Raw genomic sequence first — 19,574 nt, 5'->3', positions numbered from 1 at the left:
TGGTCCACGATCTGCACTGTCAGTGTTAACAGACAAGCTACTCAACGTGAAATAACCGCAGAAATCAATGTGGGACGTACGGCAAACGTATCCGTTGAAGCAGTGCTGCGATTTGGCGTTAATGGGCCATGCCACCAGGCTACCGACACGATTGTCTTTGCTAACAGCACGACATAGTCATAATCGCGTCTCGTGGACTAGTTCAAATGGCTCTGAGCACTACGGGACTTAACTTCTGAGGTCATCAGTCCCCTACAACTTAGAACTACTTAAACCTAACTAACCTAAGGACAACACACACACATCCATGCCCGAGGCAGGATTCGAACCTGCGACCGTAGCGGTCGCGCGGTTCCAGACTGTAGCGCCTAGAACCGCTCGGCCACCCCAGCCGGCCCTGGACTAGTGACCGTATCGGTTGGACCCTAAATGGCCTGGTCATATGAGTCCCGATTTCAGTTGGTAAGAGCCGCTGGTAAGACTAGAGTGTGGCGCAGACCCCACGGAGCAATGGACCCAAGTTTTCAGCAAGAAAATGTGCAAGTCGTTGGTGGCGCCATGATGGTGAGGGCTCTGTTTACATGGAGTGTACTTCATTCTCCGTTCAATTGAACCGATCATTGGTTAGAAATGAATATGATCGCTGCCGTTCATGAACTTCATGTCCGCAAACACAATGGATTTTTTTTATGGATAGCAATGCTCCATGTCAACGGGACGCAACTGTCGACGATTGGTTTGAAGAACATCCTGAACAGTTCGACATTTATGGGATATAATCGAGGGGTTAGTTCGTGTACAAAGCCCTGCACCGGCAGTCATGGGCGACTACAGAGGCAGCATGGCTCAATATTTCTGCGTGGGATTTGCAACGACTTGTTGAGTCCGCTTCACGTCGCTTTGCTTTACTACTCCCAGAAAAGGAGGTCCGACAAGATATTTGTCGCATCTGTGTATACAGGGTGGTCTATTGATCGTGACCGGGCCAAATATCACACGAAATAAGCGTCAAACCAAAAAGCTAAAAAGCACGAAACTTTTGTAGCTTGAAGGGGGAAACCATATGGCGCTATGGTTGGCCCGCTAGATGGCGCTGCCATAGGTCAAACGGGTATCAAATGCGTTTTTTTTAAATAGAAACCCCCATTTTTTATTACATATTCGTGTAGCACATAAAGAAATATGAATGTTTTAGTTGGACCACTTTTTTCGCTTTGTGACAGATAACGCTGTAATAGTCACAAACGTATGGCTCACAATTTTGGATGAACAGTTGGTTACAGGTAGGTTTTTTAAATTAAAATACGGAACGTAGGTACGTTTGAAAATTTTATATCGGTTGTTCCAATGTGACACATGTACCTTTGTGAACTTATCATTTCTGAGAACGCATGCTGTTACAGCGTGATTACCTGTAAATACCACATTAATGCAATAAATGCTCAAAATGATGTCCTTCAACCTCAATGCATTTGGCACTACGTGTAACGACATTCCTCTCAACAGCGAGTAGTTCGCCTTCCGTAATGTTCGCACATGCATTGACAATGCGCTGAGGCATGTTGTCAGGTGTTGTCGGTGAATCATCATAGCAAATATCCTACAACTTTTCCCACAGAGAGAAATCCGGGGACGTCAGATCCGGTGAACGTGCTGGACATGGTATGGTACTTCGACGACCAATCCACCTGTCATGAAATATGCTGTTCAATACCGCTTCATACGCTAGCGAGCTATGTGCGGGACATCCATCATGTTGGAAGTACATCGCCACTCTGTCATGCAGTAATACATCTTGTAGTAACATCGGTAGAACATTACGTAGGAAATCAGCATACATTGCACCATTTAGATTGCCATCGATAAAATGGGGGCCAATAATCCTTCCTCCCATAATTCCGCACCATACATTAACCCGCCAAGGTCGCTGATGTTCCACTTGTCGCAGCCATCGTGGATATTCCGTTCCCAATAGTGCATGTTATGCCGGTTTACGTTACCGCTGTTGGTGAATGACGCTTCGTCGCTAAATAGAACGCGTGCAAAAAAATCTGTCATCGTCCCGTAATTTCTCTTGTGCCCAGTGGTAGAACTGTACACGACGTTCAAAGTCGTTGCCATGCAATTCCTGGTGCATAGAAATATGGTACGGGTGCAATCGATGTTGATGTACCATTCTCAACACCGACGTTTTTGAGATTCCCGATTCTCGGGCAATTTCTCTACTACCGATGTGTGGATTAGCCACAACAGCAGCTATAACACCTACTTGGCTACCATCATTTGTTGCAGGTCCTGGTTGGCGTTTCACATGTGGTTGAACACTTCCTGTTTCCTTAAATAACGTAACTATCCGGCGAACGCTCCGGACACTTGGATGATGTCGTCCAGGATACCGAGCAGCATACATAGCACACGCCCGTTGGGCATTTTGATCACAGTAGCCATACATCAACACGATATCGACCTTTTGGTAAACGGTCCATTTTAACACGGGTAAGCAAATACCGTCCGCAATGACGGAATGTTACGTGATACCACGTACTTATACGTTTGTGACTATTACAGCGTCATCTATCACAAAGCGAAAAAAGTGGTCCATCTAAAACATTCATACTTCTTTACGTAGTACACGAATATGTAATAAAAAATGGGTGTTCTTATTTGAAAAAACGCAGTTGGATCTGTTTGACCTATGGCAGTGCCATCTAGCGGGCCAACCATAGCGCCATCTGGTTTCCCCCTTCAAGCTAGACGAGTTTCGTTCTACGTAGTTTTATCGTTTGGTGCTTATTTCGTGAGATATTAGACCCGGTCACTGTCAATGGACCATCCTGTATATGCTCACTATTTACGCCCTTTATAATAGAAGTATTATTCAATCGCTTAACTTATTCTAATCGCTGCACTCTACAAAATCAGCTTAGTTTAACTGTGTTTAATCTGTTTAATCTTGTTGTGTTTGTTGTTGTGGGTTGTGCGTTGTGCATATTTGGAATGGGAATTTGTATATAATGTTCTACGTGCAAGCATTTATTCTTCTTCTTCTTAAACTAGACTGCAGTTATTCCGACTGACAACAATTCAATTACAGGGCTACGCACTATTGGGTATAACATAACACTGTCCCTGTTTAACTGTACTATATGATACAGACGCACTAGTAACGATGATCACTTACAGTAAGCCGAATTCATTTCGGAAGCTTTTATTAAAATCAAATAATAATCAAAGTTGTTACGGAGTAAAGTCAAGCGCCGGCACGCCAGTCGGGAACTATAGAGCAGCGACGGCCGTGGGTGCAGGTCAGCCAGTAGCACGCTGACTGAGCCCTCTTCAGGACGACAACGCAACAGCAGCGGCCTCTATGCGAAGAGGGCATAAGCGCCGCGCCCTACTGGACGCGGCCGGTCGAATAGTAGCATCAACATTAAGTACTTGTATAGCAGCAACTTAGGAATTATATACACTGAGGAATGTTGATTATTTTGCATGTTGCCCTTTGCTTGCGACACATGTATGTAATTCTCCAAAATACGTATTGTCACTTACATTTCGTAATAAAACTCATTAATACGATTTGTTTAAATTGTTTGTCTAGTGATCCGAGAAAGCAGGTTACCTAGACATCCCATCTTTGAAGACTAGGCTGGATTTAACGATAGTGGTATGCCTAATTAGGTGTACATATCTGTGACAGTGTATACAGGAAAGAGTCGTTGAAAAAAATGGCGATACCTGCAGTGCGGACGGGTAAAGATACTGATCCCTTATGTCGTCTACACTGCGAAGGAGATGTGGGCGAGATTGATTAAGTAAGGAAGTATTTAGAAGACGATGGTCGCCGTCTTCGTGCGATGCGTTGTACACACAAGTTTCTGTCAATGTCTACAGTCCTTCGCATACCTGCATGTCAGTAAATCATTATTATACTTCCTTCTTTTTATGTTTATTTTATCTCACCTGCGGTTGAATGACTGGAAAGTGACCTGTGCGCAGCACATAAATCACTACTGCAGCTGTATATTTTTAATGATGAATGTGACATTTGCAGAGGTTGTCGTTTGTTCCGCGTATGACGAACACCACGGTAACTGCAAGGTTGTGGGAGCAAAAAGACACCGAGGCTTACAAATTACTTCACAGTCCTGCGATCTTATCTTTTTTTTTCTCTTGAAGTGGTGCTTTCCTTACAACAGTAACAACCACCACCAGTAATAAATCACATGAGTCTGGACGCGTATAAATGTCCGGTAAAGCTGCACGTCTCACTCATCTACTGTTAGCACTTTTGCGCTGTACTTTTTTTTAATTCTCGCTATTTACGATGAATAAACAAAAGAAACAGAAAACATTTGCCAATCTGCAGCCACGCACCATTCATTCGTGGATCAGTTGATGCTGACGTAAAATTTACACGCGTGCGTACCAATGAAATTTGCATAAGAAAGGAGCTACACTGCTGACCAAGAACATTCAGCACCACTTAATCTCGCAGAGGGAATGAACTTCATGTCAAATTGACTAATGGCGGAAAAAAAGAAATAAAAATGTTTCATAATAATGCGTCCAAACTACTACGACATAATTAGTGCCTTACAAAACTACAATGAGCTGAAATTAGAGTTTCTACATATGACACCAATTTTTTTTTAATTATAGCCTACCAGCGTGTTTCTATCGACATTCGCAGACTATTGGCTTTTTTAGTTTTGTGTCAAACTGACGCACTCGTTTGCGGTATGAATACAAGTTTTTAAACTGGAATTTTTTACAAAGTCTGCAGGCATGTTTAGAGTCAGTTCAAGAGGGGTGTTCATTTGGCAGTCAGTGTTTGTGGAATGGAGAAATAGTTCAAATGGCTCTGAGCACGATTGGACTTAACTTCTGAGGTCATCAGTCCCCTAGAACTTAGAACTACCTAAACCTAACTAACCTAAGGACATCACACACATCCATGCCCGAGGTAGGAGTCGAACCTGCGACCGTAGCGGTCGCGCGGTTCCAAACTGTAGCGCCTAGAACCGCTCGGCCACCTCGGCCGGCTGAATGCAGAAAACAAGTTTCGAATCATAGTCTGGTTTATAGTTTTAGTTTGTCACATACTAGTAACTCTGTCTACAATTCCGCAGTAATGAAATAGTTCAAATGGTTCAGATGGCACTAAGCACTATCGGACTTAACATCTGAGGTCATCAGTCCCCTAGACTTAGAACTACTTAAAACTAAGGACATCATACACATACATGCCCGAGGCAGGATTCGAACCTGCGACCGTAGCAGCCGCGCGGCCCCGGACTGAAGTGCCTAGAACCGATCGACCACCGCGGCCGGCTAATGAAATAGTCCGACATCAGTACGATACACATGTCTACTACACGAGTTCATTGGAAACAGTACGGATATTTCCCCTTTACAGCAGGGGTCGTGGGATGGATACGAATACGTAAGGGCTTGACAGCATTCGATTGTAGAACTATGTAAAAGTTTCAACCCTGCGTAGTACTGCCATTACAGAAACCGAAACTCTCCTCTTAATGAATAAACAGGCGTCCTAAAACGCCGATTTTATGGAACTTATTCTGTTCATCCACGCTAAAAATTCAGGCAATGACGTCCAGATTGATGTCATAGTCTTTCACTTCCTGATGGAATTCGAGATAATGGAGGAGAGATGGAAGATTAACGTTTAACAACACGTCGGAAACATTGTCAACAGAGACGGAGCACAGACTCGCATTTTGGAAGAAAGAGGAAGTAAACATCCCTGAATTTGTCTTAATCGACATAGGGAAATCAAGGAAAACCTAAATTTGGGTGAATGAACGTTGTTTTAATCGTTTCCTCTCACGGTAACGTTCTATACAGTTTCTCACTTTCGCCTCTCGCACAAAATATAAATTTACTGAATATTGCACTATCTTCCCAGCTGGACATTTCGTTTTCACGTATAAGGTATCGTGAGGTGTGTAGGTTAATAACCGTACGAAGTATTGTACACCGTCTATTGTTCACGATATACGTAAAAGATCTGAGTGATAACTTGGGCACCTCCATAAGGCTGTTGCGGATAATGTCTCCATAAGTAGAAAAGTCTCAACATCACAAAACTCTAACGAAATCAAGGAAAACGTCCAAAGAATCGCCACTTGGTGCAGTTTCTAGCAGTTCTTCGCCGACATAAATAAATCCATACATACTACAAAAATGGATGTATGTTTGTACATAAGTTCCACATCTCCTCCTAAACTATTGGATTCATTTGAACAAAACATGGTACACACATCACTTACTGTGTGGAAAGAAGTGCTGTGGGGGTAGAACCACTTACCTATGATGGGGGTGGAGGTGAAAAATATGTATAGCTCACGACACGACAATACCCAGACTTTATTAATCCAGTATATGAGAATGAGGGCACTTAGCCACTTGCAAAAAACCTTTCACATAGTTTCAAACCCTCGTGAAACCTTTTCTGGGTGACGCCCCTTCACAAAATATTGAAAGGAGAAAATTTTACTGCAGTAAAACTGACGCATCAGGCATGACGTTCTAATTTGTTACTTCTTTTCTATCGATTCTATTCGCGATACGTTTTACAGACAGTATTCACTTATAATACTGAAAGTACCTGAAAAATTATGGTACTGTATGACACATAGTTCTGGAGATAAAACGTCCTAAACATTAAGATGCCTGAAAACGAAACTCCATGGCGAAGAAATTCTCTAGAGATACAGTTGAAATATGTATACAAACAAGTGTGAAATACGTTAAACATATGTGAAATATATGTGACATGCGCGCACATGGGTGAAGCCGCGTGTAAAAAGCTCTTTCTAAACTCCAGAATCCATTTCAAACAATCTGGTACACATGTTACTTACTGTCTGGAAAGAAATGTTGTGGTAGCAAGAGCACCAACCTCCTCCTGAGATGAAGGAAACAGACAGTGAAGGGTGGGAGAGCAGGAGACGGAGAGACGGAAAATGAGAAGGAAGAGATGAACACATATAGAGGAGAGGAGGATATGGACAGAGAGAGAGAGAGATGTGGACAGAGAGCGGGAGGAGGTGTAGAGAGATAAGAGGGGAGGTCATGAACAGAGAAAGTAAAGAGGAGGAGATGGATAGAGATGGTGGGCAGCAGATGGACAGAGACGGGGAAGAGGAGATGGACAGAGAGAGGGAAGAGGAGGAAATGGATAGAGAGAGGGGGGAGTATGAGAAAATGGACAGTGAGGGGTGGGGGGGGGGAGGAGAGTGGGAGAGCGTGGGAGGAGGTGGCGGACAGAGAGAGGAGGAAGGACGAGACGAACCACCAGAAGACTGGAGTAAATACCTGCCTGGGCAACGCCGGGCACTCAGCGACAGTAATACACAAGCATTACAAACAAGCAAGAAATCCGATTTTTCTTCGATTACACGATTGACGAAGAATCGTTAGAAAAAGAAACAGCCGTGAAACATCTAGAAATATGCGTATCCAGCTATCGGACAAGGAATAACCAAATAAAGTTAATTTCGTGGTAAGCAGATGGTACACTGAGATTACTGGAAAATTTTTAAGAAAATACTATAACCCATCCAAGAAAGAGGTAGCTTGAAAAATCATGATTCGACCGATTCGTTAGTATTGTCTGACATTCTGAGAGCGTTACTGGGAAGAATTAATGGAGGAAAGAGATAAGATTCAAAGAAACTCGAAGTGTCTCGTGGTGGACAGCGATTAGCAAACACGAGAGCGTCACATAGGTACGCATTGAACTTCAACTCCAACGCTAACGTTCCAAGAAGAGTCGGGGAACATACTGTGTCTCTCCCCCTCTCCCCCACCCCCTCCGCGAACACACTCACACATTTCGCTAATGTCAGCCTCGAGAAAACCAGAGAAACTTGAAGTGATATGGACGCTTGTCGATCGACGCTCTTTTAGCGAACCATCCGTGAACAGAAAGCAAGGAAACGATAGTGATACGTCAAGTTTTTTCCGCCACATACTGTAAGATGGATAGATCTAGATTCTAGCTTGTTTGGACTCGAAGTAGATTAAAATGGTTTTGGGGGCACTGAACGACATTACTTTCTGGCCTCTACAAAACGCCATAGTATCCATACACATCACATGCATGGTTAAGCGGCGTCGCTAGCACGACATTAGCTACTACGAACTGCTTCTGAAAGTTTCCTGTTAAAGGCCACTTTCAGTTTGTCGACAGCTTTTCTTCAGTAACTCGCGAACTTATTTTTGCTGATACCTAGCAAAGACGTCTCTGCTACCAGTGTCGATATATATGTTTTTCTGAAATGTGGTGGAGAAATAATCACTTCTGATGCTTCCCTTATCCTTTCAGCCTGTCAGAGTGCTAACAATTAAAAGAACATGCTTACAGTTCGCTTTGACTCAATCTGTCCGTTGTGTTCGAGTCGTCGGTTGCTGGACGTTATATGCGGCGAGACGGGTTTGCAATTACTGGTGAGAGCTTTAAATTATTAATGGTTATTCGAAGCGGTTCTCATTGGAAAGATTTGCTGCTAATTCATTATTGTGGTGTTCGCATTCCACGTATAAGTTTTTGCAAGTTTCGTGTCCTAAACTTATTATGAATTGCGAAGGCAAACATGTATCTACCCTCTCAGTGTTAGAAAATTTCCTAGTGCTTGTGAGTTCGTTGAACTTGAATCTGCTTAAAGAATCACTTTTGCTTTTAATTCATTGAAACACGTTATGTAGTTAACTCAATCAGTCTCCACTTTAGCTCATTTAATGTTCCTCATGGAAACGTGCAGAAGAAAGAGTAACACATCTTCGCCGAGAATCTAGAAAACAACATCCTGGTACACATTTACGGTAACTTGAATGAGATGGCCAAGTAATGATACGAAAACTATCCTCAAAACAAGACAGACTCACCTCCAGTCTGAACTATACCCTCCAGACAGTGTTGGTTAAACGCCTCATTGGACAGTCTGTGCACCGACATCTTGCATTGTTTGAAAAGAGTCAAAATTGAGACTCTTTGGACCACTATACATGCACAGTGAACTATCACCGATATTCTGCGTTCTTTGGTCCATTGTCCCGGTGTGAACAATGCCACGTCTCCGACTCCATATGTCCATTGCAGGCAACTCACTTCGCAAGTTTCGCTCATAAACTGGTTGATATTGACCTATATTGACTGACTGGAGTCATTAAGGTAGCATCTGAAACCGCGTGTCATCGTGAAGGAGTGACGCTCGTCTCCGGACCTTGTCTGTTAGATTATTGCTACAAATGTTGTTATGTCGTGTTACATGGCTGTGAGCGATACACCATTTGTTGCGGTCGTTTTGGTCAGCAACAAATCGGCCAGCTGTATTCACAGTATGGTCCTGGGCAAGTTCAGACATGATAGCTCCTGTCTGCCATTCTCCTTCAGACACCACTTCACTGTATTGGCTCATCAACAGGGGGAGGGGGGGGGGAGGAAATCACATGGTTATGGAACAGTTTTGTATTATCACAGGGCCAAAAACCGATTAAAGTGTTTATTTAAGGGGTGACTAATAGAAGTATTTTGTCCAGTGGGCTAATATTTCAGTAGCAATGTAGAAGTACAACAAGAATCATGAGGCCCGTTATCCCACTTGCCAAGAGGGATAAGTCCTGACTGACAGAAAGGATGTTCTCACGTGGTGGATGTTTACATGGGATTAAAGCGGCCTCAGATACGTCTTCCATTGACTCCCACGAGTGGATGTTACAGAAACCAATTGGTCAAAACTGCGCCCCTGCTTTATCGCCAACAGCACACTATAAGCGCAGTGTACCTTCAGAAAAACATCACATCACATCATCGTTCCCTAATTGCTTAGGAACTTTTTTATGAGGCCAGAGCGGCCCGCACTACAGAGCATGTAAGATCAATCATGCAGTGATTAAGTAAAGCACCACTAGTTAAAGCATTGGTAGATAATACAAGTATGGATCATTCCGGTATGTGAAAGATCGAAGTGGACACTTACGCGAACTGAAAGAAGAACTCTAAATTCACTCCTCATTCCCCTCGTTAACCACGCTTATAATTATATGTTTCTTATCATTTCTTCTCGCTGAATGAAGCAGCCCCGCCACGGTAGCAACTTCTGTTGACTTCCATCAGTCATCTGCTCCATTCGACAAAGACCTGATTTATGCAACGCCCAATATCTATCTGATACCCTTCAGCATCGACAATAGTCCCTATAAATTCGCACTATTACTGACTGTATTCTGAATAAAGTTATTTTTCATAATCTCTGATACTCCCCCGAGCACACTCTGAACTTTATACAACAACATAGATATATGACTGCACACTCCGAGATCCCATGGCTATCTGAACTGCTCTCTCCATGACCCCAAACCTGTTTAGCTTCTAGCAAGCGAAAATGACCGCTCCATGCCCGTGTTTTCGCAGTCCTAACTGGCCAGTCCAGTGTCACGCTTTTCTGCATTATGATCTAGTCCAATTAGATCTTGTGCAGAGCTCTTGCGCTATCAGATGCTTTAAAAAACTTCTCCCAAGATATCTGAAGAGCCAATGAAAAGACTCAACTAAAACTTTGGCTGGAAGGACAGTTTCTCCATGCTCTACTAGTCACGCAGGCCACACAGAAATGCACCGTTGTTCGTTAATCCGGTTATTTTTTTATTTTAGAAGTTATTGATCAGAGAAGCCACTTAAAAATACAATAAAACGAAAGTGTTACCCTAAAGAACTGAAAACAGGCAAACGTTAACACGATTTCTAGTTAAGTTAATGGGATCTATAGTCAATGAAAGAGGTACAAAAGACAATGTATGTCTTTCAACTGTTTCACCTTCTTGGCTTTGAGATTGCTGGCCTTGGGTGAATTACTAGTCTAATTTATTTTGTCCTATGACCTAGCATCATATAGTCTGATTCACTGTGCCCTAATATCTACTTACTATTTCTCTTGTTCATTAGCTATATTTGAATTAGTTTTGGGGCCTGGTGTGTCAGCTCTATTTGGTTTAATTCTGAATTTTTTCCCTGATGTACAAGCTGGCTATTTTATTTTTCTTGTCATTCCTTCCAGCTTATACAGTTATCAGCGATGTGTTTGACTGTTACTTTGTGCTGATCTTGTTATTGCAAGGCTAAAATTAATTTGAAGGCCAGGAATTTCACTGTTTGGCATGTTATTCTAGATATTAAGTTAATTCGTAAATGAGAGTTAGTCATTTTCCCTGTGTTTTACTTTTAGTGGTGCTCTTTGATGCATTGAATTCTGTTGTTAATAAATGTGTTTTATACTTTTGAAGTATTTATGCCTGCACAACATCTGGCCTCTTTCCACATTTAACGTTTTCTGCACCTCAACAATACATGAAAAAAGTGAACGGGCTCTTAGAGCAAAGAGTAGGTGAATGCGGACACAGCCCTCCACTGGTTTCGTAATGTTGCTCCTTCTGATACAGCACGGCAGGAATACCGACACGTAACGAACTGTGAGCAGCACAAGAACTACCACTCAAGTTAGTCAAACTGGCGCTTAAATCCAAGCAGTGGTTAGCCTCTCACAATGAGCAGTTGTCTGACAGATAATGGACATTAGCTTCTGGTTCTCTTGCAAACAAGTTGGAACTACGCCGTTGTTTTTAGTCGGGACCCAGATGCTTTAAAATGTACAACGTAATTCCCGTCCCACATTTATCGCTTTGTCTGTTACGCTTGGCAAGAACAACTGGTGTAAACTGTGAGTCATCACGGATGCAGCAGCAGCTGACAATTATCCAGCCGCCGCGCTCTGGAAGGAGGCAGAGTAGAGCGTGCGCCACGTGGTGTATTCCCACGGCCGCCGCCGCAGACGTGTAATTTCGGCTCTCGGCGCTTTAACGGATTATATAATACGGGCCAGGCCGCAACTTGTTTCCCTCCCGTTGTGTACTGCCGCCACCGCCACTGCTATTAAAAAGCGCTGATTGAAGCATCTGCCGCCGAAATGCCGCCCCCTCCACGCTCGCATTTTAATACACGTTTGGACGAACTTTCTCTTGGAGGCAGGGCTTTGTTTTCCGACTGTCCCTCCGCTTCACATTCGATACCTTTGGTATAAGCTGATAACAGCTACGAAATAGATATATGCACGACAAAAGTCGTTATTTTTATGGTCACACTTTCTTGTTAGTCCTCACATACAGCGAGGTGACAAAATTCGTGGGATAGCGATATGCGAATATACAGTTGGCGGTAGCACCACGTACACAAGGAATGAAAGACTTTTCCTCTGGTCCAACAGAACCGATCATTGGCTGTAAACAGTTATGTTCGAGCACTTGGAGACCATTTGCAGCCATTCATGAAGTTCATGTTCGCAAACAACGATAGAATTTTTATTGATGACATTGCGCCAAGTCACAGAGCCATAGTTGTTCGCTAGTGGTTTGAGGAACATTCTGGACAGACCATCCGACATGAATTCCATCGAATATTTATGGGACAAAATCGAGAGGTCATCTCGTGCACAAAATCCTGCATCGGCAAATACTATCGCAATTGTGGACGGCTATAGATGCAGCATGGCTCAATATCTCTGCAGTGGACTTTCCACGACTTATTGAGTCCGTGCAACTTCGATTTGATGCACCACGCCGGGTAAAAGAAGCCTGGACACGGTATTAACAGGTATCCCATGACTTTTGTCATCTCAGTGTGTGTATCTGTACCATTGATGCATAATATACTATGTACTTGATTACTGTTCAAATGTGTGTGAAATCTTATGGGACTTAACTGCTAAGGTCATCAGTCCCTAAGCTTACACACTAATTAATCTAAATTATCCTAAGGACAAACACACACACCCAAGGGAGGACTCGAACCTCCGATGGGACCAGCCGCCGAGTCCATGACTGCAGCGCCTTAGACCGCTCTTCTAATTCCGCGCGGCGTACTTGATTACTCAACAAGTTTTTAAAAATATATACTTCATGAGCCAAACTGATCAAACGAATGAGCGGTTGTAGTACGGAGTAGTCGCGCTTGAAGCGAAATTAGCTTATACACACTGGGTGATATGTTTCTCCGGTCACCGCTATGTAATGCGCAAGTAGCCATTAGATGTCACGAGAAACAGACCCACCGCTATAAAAGGAGGCGGGCACTACTGCGCTGTGCCACAGACCGGCAGATACGTGCAGGAGTGCCGCAGTGGTCGGTACTCGGCCCCTCTCTGTACTCCCTGTACACTGCCGACGCCCCGAAAGTGGCAGGAGTTGAACTGGCGCTGTACGCGGATGATACAGCCCTGTTCATTCGCAGCATGAACCCCCAAGTGCTGAGAAACCGCCTCCAACGCGGGTGTGATGCCTTGGGGTCGTGGGCAACAAAATGGCGGCTCAAATTCAACGCCACGATCCAGGCAGTTGTCTTCACTCGAAGACTTCTGCCGCCAGGGCTTACGCCAGTCGAAATCCTGGGAGAACCTATCCCATGGAGTGGGTCGGCAAAATACCTAGGGGTAACACTAGACCGCAGGCTCACCTGGAAGCAGCACGTCCGTGATGTTAAAGGGATAGCAATAGGACGCTTTCGCACCCTGTATCCGCTGCTAAACCCGCAGTCGTCATTGCCACCACACGCTATACCTAACATAGGTCGGCCCACTGTTAGAGTATGCGGTTGTGGTCTGGGGGGGGGGGGGGGGGGGGGGGAAGCCGCAGATGTTCACATTGTGACTCTGCAGCGGATACAGAATCGTCGCTGAAGACTGCCATGCATCTTCCAAGGCGCTACTCGACGCGCCAACTCCACGAGGACACCGGGATCCTGCCTCTCTGAGATAGGATTCGCAGCAGCGCCAAGAAGTTCTAAGAGCAAGCCGGCCACTCCCGCGACCGGCTCATCGGAGGACTGGGCCAACAACCTCACCACAGGCCAAACACGCGTTGGCCTGACCTGCTGAGGGATTAAGTTTTACCAATCGCCCATCAGACTGTGTTTACCTCTTTTACAGGCTCCGCCAGCAAGGACAAATCAACAAGAATGGTAATATCTAGTCTTCACCCCCCTAGGAACCGTAGGTATGACAATTTTGTCTAAATTGCACCAGCGTCAGCGTCTGCGTTGTGCCAACGGCCTTGCCGCAGTGGTAACACCGGTTCCCGTCAGATCACCGAAGTTAAGCGCTGCAGGAGTGGGCTAGCAGTTGGATGGGTGACCATCCGGTCTGTCGAGCGCTGTAGACAACCGTGGTGCTCTCAGCCCTTGTAAGGCAAACTGAGGAGCTACATGATCAAGAAGCAACGGCTCCGGTCTCGTAAACTGACATACGGCCGGGAGAGCGGTGTGCTGACTATATGCCCCTCCATATCCGCATCCAGTGACGCCTGTGTTCTGAGAACGACACGGCGGTCGGTCGGACCCGTTGGGCCTTCATGGCGTATTCTGGCGGAGTTTAGTTTTAGTATTGCGTTGTCAGTAGAATAGCTGCAACAACAGAATGTGTCGGTCAGGCGAGCTCAGTGACTTCGAACGTTGATTAGAGACTGGATGTCACCCAAGTAACACATCTGTCAGGGACATTTCAACCCCTCTAAAGCTGCTCAGGTCGACCATTCGTGATCTGATTGTGAATTGGAAACGCAAACAAACAACCACAGCTAATGTAACAACAGGCAGACCTCTTTTCCTGACAGACAGGGCCGTCGAGCATTGCGGATAGTGGTTGCAGAAAACCTCGCGGAAACAGCAGAAAGAACCACTCGTGAGTTCCGAAGTTCTAACAGCAGCCCAGCTTCCACGTAGACTCCGTATAGGGAGTTAAGAAGAATGGGGTACAATGGACGAGGAGCTTCTCAAAATGCGACACTTGAGTTGATCAGAAGAGGGGTGCCACTGAACGATCGATGGAAATGAGTGATTTGAAGGGACTAATCACGCTATACTGTTGGGCAATATGATGGAAGGGCTTCGTTTTGGCAACTGCCCGGAGAACATTAACCTGCTATCATATGTAGTGAGAGCAATGAAGTACGGACAAGATGGTGTTACGGAATAAGGTGTATTTCGTGGTTCGTGTGTGGTGCCCTCACTGTGAGTAAGGAAACGCTAAATGCGGAAGGATATGAAGATAATTTCCAGCGTTGTGTACTGCGTACAATAGAGCAACATATGGGACGCGATGGCTGTTTGATTCATCATAACAGTCCACCCTGTCATAAAGCAGCATCTGTGTGGCGACGGTCTGTGGAGAATATTATCCCTGAAATGAACTCGCCTGCCCAGCGTTCCAGCTTGAGCACAATGGAACACCTTTGGGATGAGTCGCTCCAGACCCTAGCGTTCCTCTCTTGAGGAAGAACGGGCTGTCACGCCTCTACATACATTCTAAGTCCAGCCATCATAAAGGAGGAGGGTGGAATCACTCCATATTAATGTCGTCTGTCGGTATATGGATACCTTTGATCAGATAGTGTGTGTAGCTATATCATCGATGTGTAAATTAGTATGTGATGACTCTATAATTTCCACAATGAGCTTTTCACTCTCCAGCGGAGTGTGCGCTGATATGAAACTTCTTGGCAGATTAAAACTGTGTGCCCGACCGAGACCCGAACTCGGGACCTTTGCCTTTCGCGGGCAAGCACTCTACCAACTGAGCTACCGAAGCACGACTCACACCCCGTCCTCACAGCTTTACTTCTGCCAGTACCTCGTTTCCTACCTTCAAAACTTTACAGAAGCTCTCCTGCGAACCTTGCAGAATTAGCACTCCTGAAAGAAAGGACATTGCGGAGACATGGCGTAGCCACAGCCTAGGGGATGTTTCCAGAGTGAGATTTTCACTCTGCAGCGGAGTGTGCGCTGATATGAAACTTCTTGGCAGATTAAAACTGTGTAGGAGACGAAGTACTGGCAGAAGTAAAGCTGTGAGGACGGGCCGTGAGTCGTGCTTGGGTAGCTCAGTTGGTAGAGCACTTGCCCACGAAAGGCAAAGGTCTCTAGTTCGAGTCTCGGTCCCGCACACAGTTTTAATCTGCCAGGAAGTTTCACTCTATATAATTTGTTAAAAAAATGCGTACCTCCAGACGAAAACTTAAAATAATGAACGTGTGATTAAGGTGCTGAACACTCGCTCTTATTCGTAAGAACCTCTGGGGTTTCAGAAGGCGACTGAGCCAAAACGTACAGAAATATGACACAAAGTAGTTGACAGGGCATCTCTGAAAGTTCCGATTCGTCGGGCGCTACATGGTGTAGCTGCACTAGGGGCACGCGTATTAGAACACGTAGAAATATCACCTGTATTGTCGCATCGAATTAGTTCGCGCCTGCAGATAGGCAACCATGTGAGTACATTTACCTGTCAATTGCGCATATAAAAAAAACTTCGATAATTACTGTGCAAATTACTCTGTCAGTGACCATGAAACAAGATCTAGACTGAACTTATTTTTTTATTTAGAAAGAATGAACGTAAAATTGTAAACACCTTTTTCTGCCAAGGAATAAAACTGTCCAGGGCGATGCAAGGGATAACTGAATCGAACTTGTCTAAAAAGTCAGTTCAAAAATTATTGCTATGCAATACATTCTACATAATGATAGATTACTTACAATGAGATAACGCAGAGTTGGGGGTGTGATACAAAATGTAACACAAATAAGTAATAATCACGGAAAGAAAATGTCTACTAATTCATTTAACACTTATCCACTATGTTTGCTACTACTTTTCTTCTTTTCTTTTCTTTTCTTTATTGGAAAACCTTATTCCAAAAACTATGAAATGTATAATACTGAAACCTTATAGTCTTACTCATTATAGTAGGATGCTGACTAAGATTTTACTCTCGCAAATGAAAAGTTGCGACACACAGCATAGGAATCAAACATCGTCTCTGTCGTCATGACGTCAGTAGATAGTGTGTGTAGTTTTGCATTGTGAAACAATGCCCGTGCAGTGTGTGCAGTGACTGGGAGTGAGAAGTAAATGAATAGTGTAGCACTAGTCTTTTACATTATTATATAACTTCATTGCAAAACATCGCTGTACACTATGGATAATGGCCGAGCGGTTTCTAGGCGCTTCTGTCTGGAACCGCGCAACAGCTACGGTCGCAGGTTCTAATCCTGTCTCGGGCATAGATGTGTGTGATGTCCTTAAGTTAGTTAGGTTTAAGTAGTTCTAAGTTCTAGGGGACTGATGACCTCCGATGTTAAGTCCCATAGTGTTCAGATCCATGTGAACTATGTATAAAACGAGTAAACTGGCACGGTTTTAAACAAATTGTCCTTGCACTCAGGAGCTTGGAGGTTCCAGTCTTCGTTCAGCCATCCTGATTTAGGTTTCCATGGTTTCCCTAATTACTTCAGGCAAATGCAGTGATGGCTCCTCCCCTTTCAGTCCACGAGCGACTACCTGTTCCACCCGTGTCAAACTAGTCCCGTAAGTACATAAGTGCCTGTATGTTTGAATTATGTTATTTTTGTTGTTATTGAATTGTAATGCCCAGTAGTCTTGTAAAAGTGATTTATGGAGCAATGAAATTACTACAGATTTTACTAATACCACTGTTACTACTACAATGGATAGATTTCCAGCTTGGGATGCTGTCGTGTTTTCCCAGGAAATTTGTATCAGCGACATCAATAAATTTCCGCACGTACTGACATATTCCACGTCACAAAGGATGCTTATGTTTCCCATCTGTGACGTGGGTGAAAAACCTTGAAGTGATGGTCTATTCACTGATATGTGTCCATTTTCCTTATGTCTCGTAATTTTCGCGCAGTCATCTGCTGAAACCCTGGAGATACCTAGGAGTAGCCTTGTGTATGCTGTTACTCTCCCAGATTCTGTACCTCTATCTAAGATCTGCACCTCCACACATTACGTGCAGAAGTGTGCTGCACAAACAGCCGCTGGAACGTCATTAATACCTTCACAAAAGAAGAGCCTGGAGAGCACATGAACTTGTGGTATATCAGTCTAATGGCATATCAGTCTGTTATCATTTCTATGTTACAATACACCTGCGAAACTAGACGATATATTGTCGTCGTATCCAAACGTTTGTGCGCTTCCACCGGCAGAAGATCAGAACAATACTGAACGTTACTAGGATCATGTCACTAACGTGTAAGTCCTAAAAAGAACGCGTGTCTACAACATCACCTAAGACGATTGAGAAATGTCCGCTGTGTGAATGACACTAGACTTTCCAAGGAAGTTCTTTGGCGCGAAAAGCACTCTGGTGTGAGTATCGAGGAGCTTCAGTGACGCGTTACAACGATCAACTTAAATGCAACATGAAGAGGACCCAGCTCACTCCAGACCCGGGAGGGTACAGAAGACAGTAAATGTTGGTGCCGAACTGTCTCTACAGTTGTTGTTGCAGATATAAAGACGTCAAGCGAGGAACACTGAATCTTCGCACAACCCAACCACTTTCATCTCCAGCCACTGAGTGTGATACTTACGGGAGCCATTTCCACACGAAAGTGATCTGTGCTGTCATGTGAGAGATACACACTAACTGAGCTAGGTGTCATAAGATGAAAAACACTTATACTTGGAGACGCGTGACAGACATTAATATAATTAAAAACAAAAAGAAAACAAAATGACGAGAAAATTCATTATCGACTCCATTGGTTATCATCCTAATCTGAGACATACGCTAGGGCTCCTCGGTGAAATTGTGACTTAAATTTATATTAATGGCATAATTCCTACAATATCGTATTTATCCGCAGATACCGTGCAACAACTTTCAATTAAAAAGTCCTCCTCTGTATTGGTATTACATCATGTACGTACGACTACAGGTTGTGACGTAGGAAAGATGACACATGTAGGTTTGGGTCTAGCCGTGAGTCATCCACGGATAGCCAAAGCGCTTAAGGCGACTGCTCGCGTAAAGCGGGACATCTGGGTTCGAGTGACGTTGCGGCACAAATTTTCCTGTCGTCAGTACCTTATACAGCTGATGTTTGTTCTTATTTGCAGCTGTGAATACAATTCGTGTATTATCACTTTACATGTGGATTTGGACATCCCCAATTGACTGACTACTGGAGTGTATTCCCTTGCTGCTTCTCCTTCCGTTTGGACTCTAGAAAGAGAACCTGTGTTGAGAATTTCGCTAGCGTTGTAAGGAGGATGACGTATGTCGGATTTCTTTTGACTGCAAGTTAACAGCAATAAATGGAGTACGAATAATTAGGAGCTGAAGAGGACAAGGAAATATACGAAAAATAAGAGCATAGGGCGCTCGAGTATGTTCAGAAATAGATTCCAAGGACAGCATATTTATCTTCCATAATGACACACGCTTTTAAATGCGTGCAATACTAATTTTTATGATGTGAGTTCACGAACGCATTGCACAAGGCTCCAGAGAATTGGTATACTAAGTACTGATTTCCATTGTAGTTATTCTTTAATGAAATTTATCGTAAACAGTATATGTCACTTTCAAACCAGGCAACCAGGTAACTATTTCACAGTACAGAGTGGCAATGAAACTTCTGCCGTCAACTAGTACCTTCATCTTAGTTGCATAGCGGCGAAGATGTTCCC

General features: G+C 44.0%; 1 protein-coding gene and 1 pseudogene across 1 annotated transcript in view; one reads left to right on the top strand and one right to left on the bottom strand.

Annotated features, from left to right (window-relative positions):
- The window catches only part of LOC126088366 (forkhead box protein B2-like), a 125,449-nt gene that overhangs the window by 50,253 nt on the left and 55,622 nt on the right, over positions 1 to 19,574 (bottom strand). The gene's annotated exons all lie outside the window — the stretch shown is intronic.
- Positions 14,118 to 14,235, top strand: LOC126089860 (5S ribosomal RNA; annotated as a pseudogene).

Source organism: Schistocerca cancellata, chromosome 6, assembly GCF_023864275.1.
Source record: "Schistocerca cancellata isolate TAMUIC-IGC-003103 chromosome 6, iqSchCanc2.1, whole genome shotgun sequence".
NCBI lineage: Eukaryota > Metazoa > Arthropoda > Insecta > Orthoptera > Acrididae > Schistocerca > Schistocerca cancellata.
Note: the sequence above shows the minus strand (reverse complement) of the source record. Positions and strands in the feature narration are given on the sequence as shown.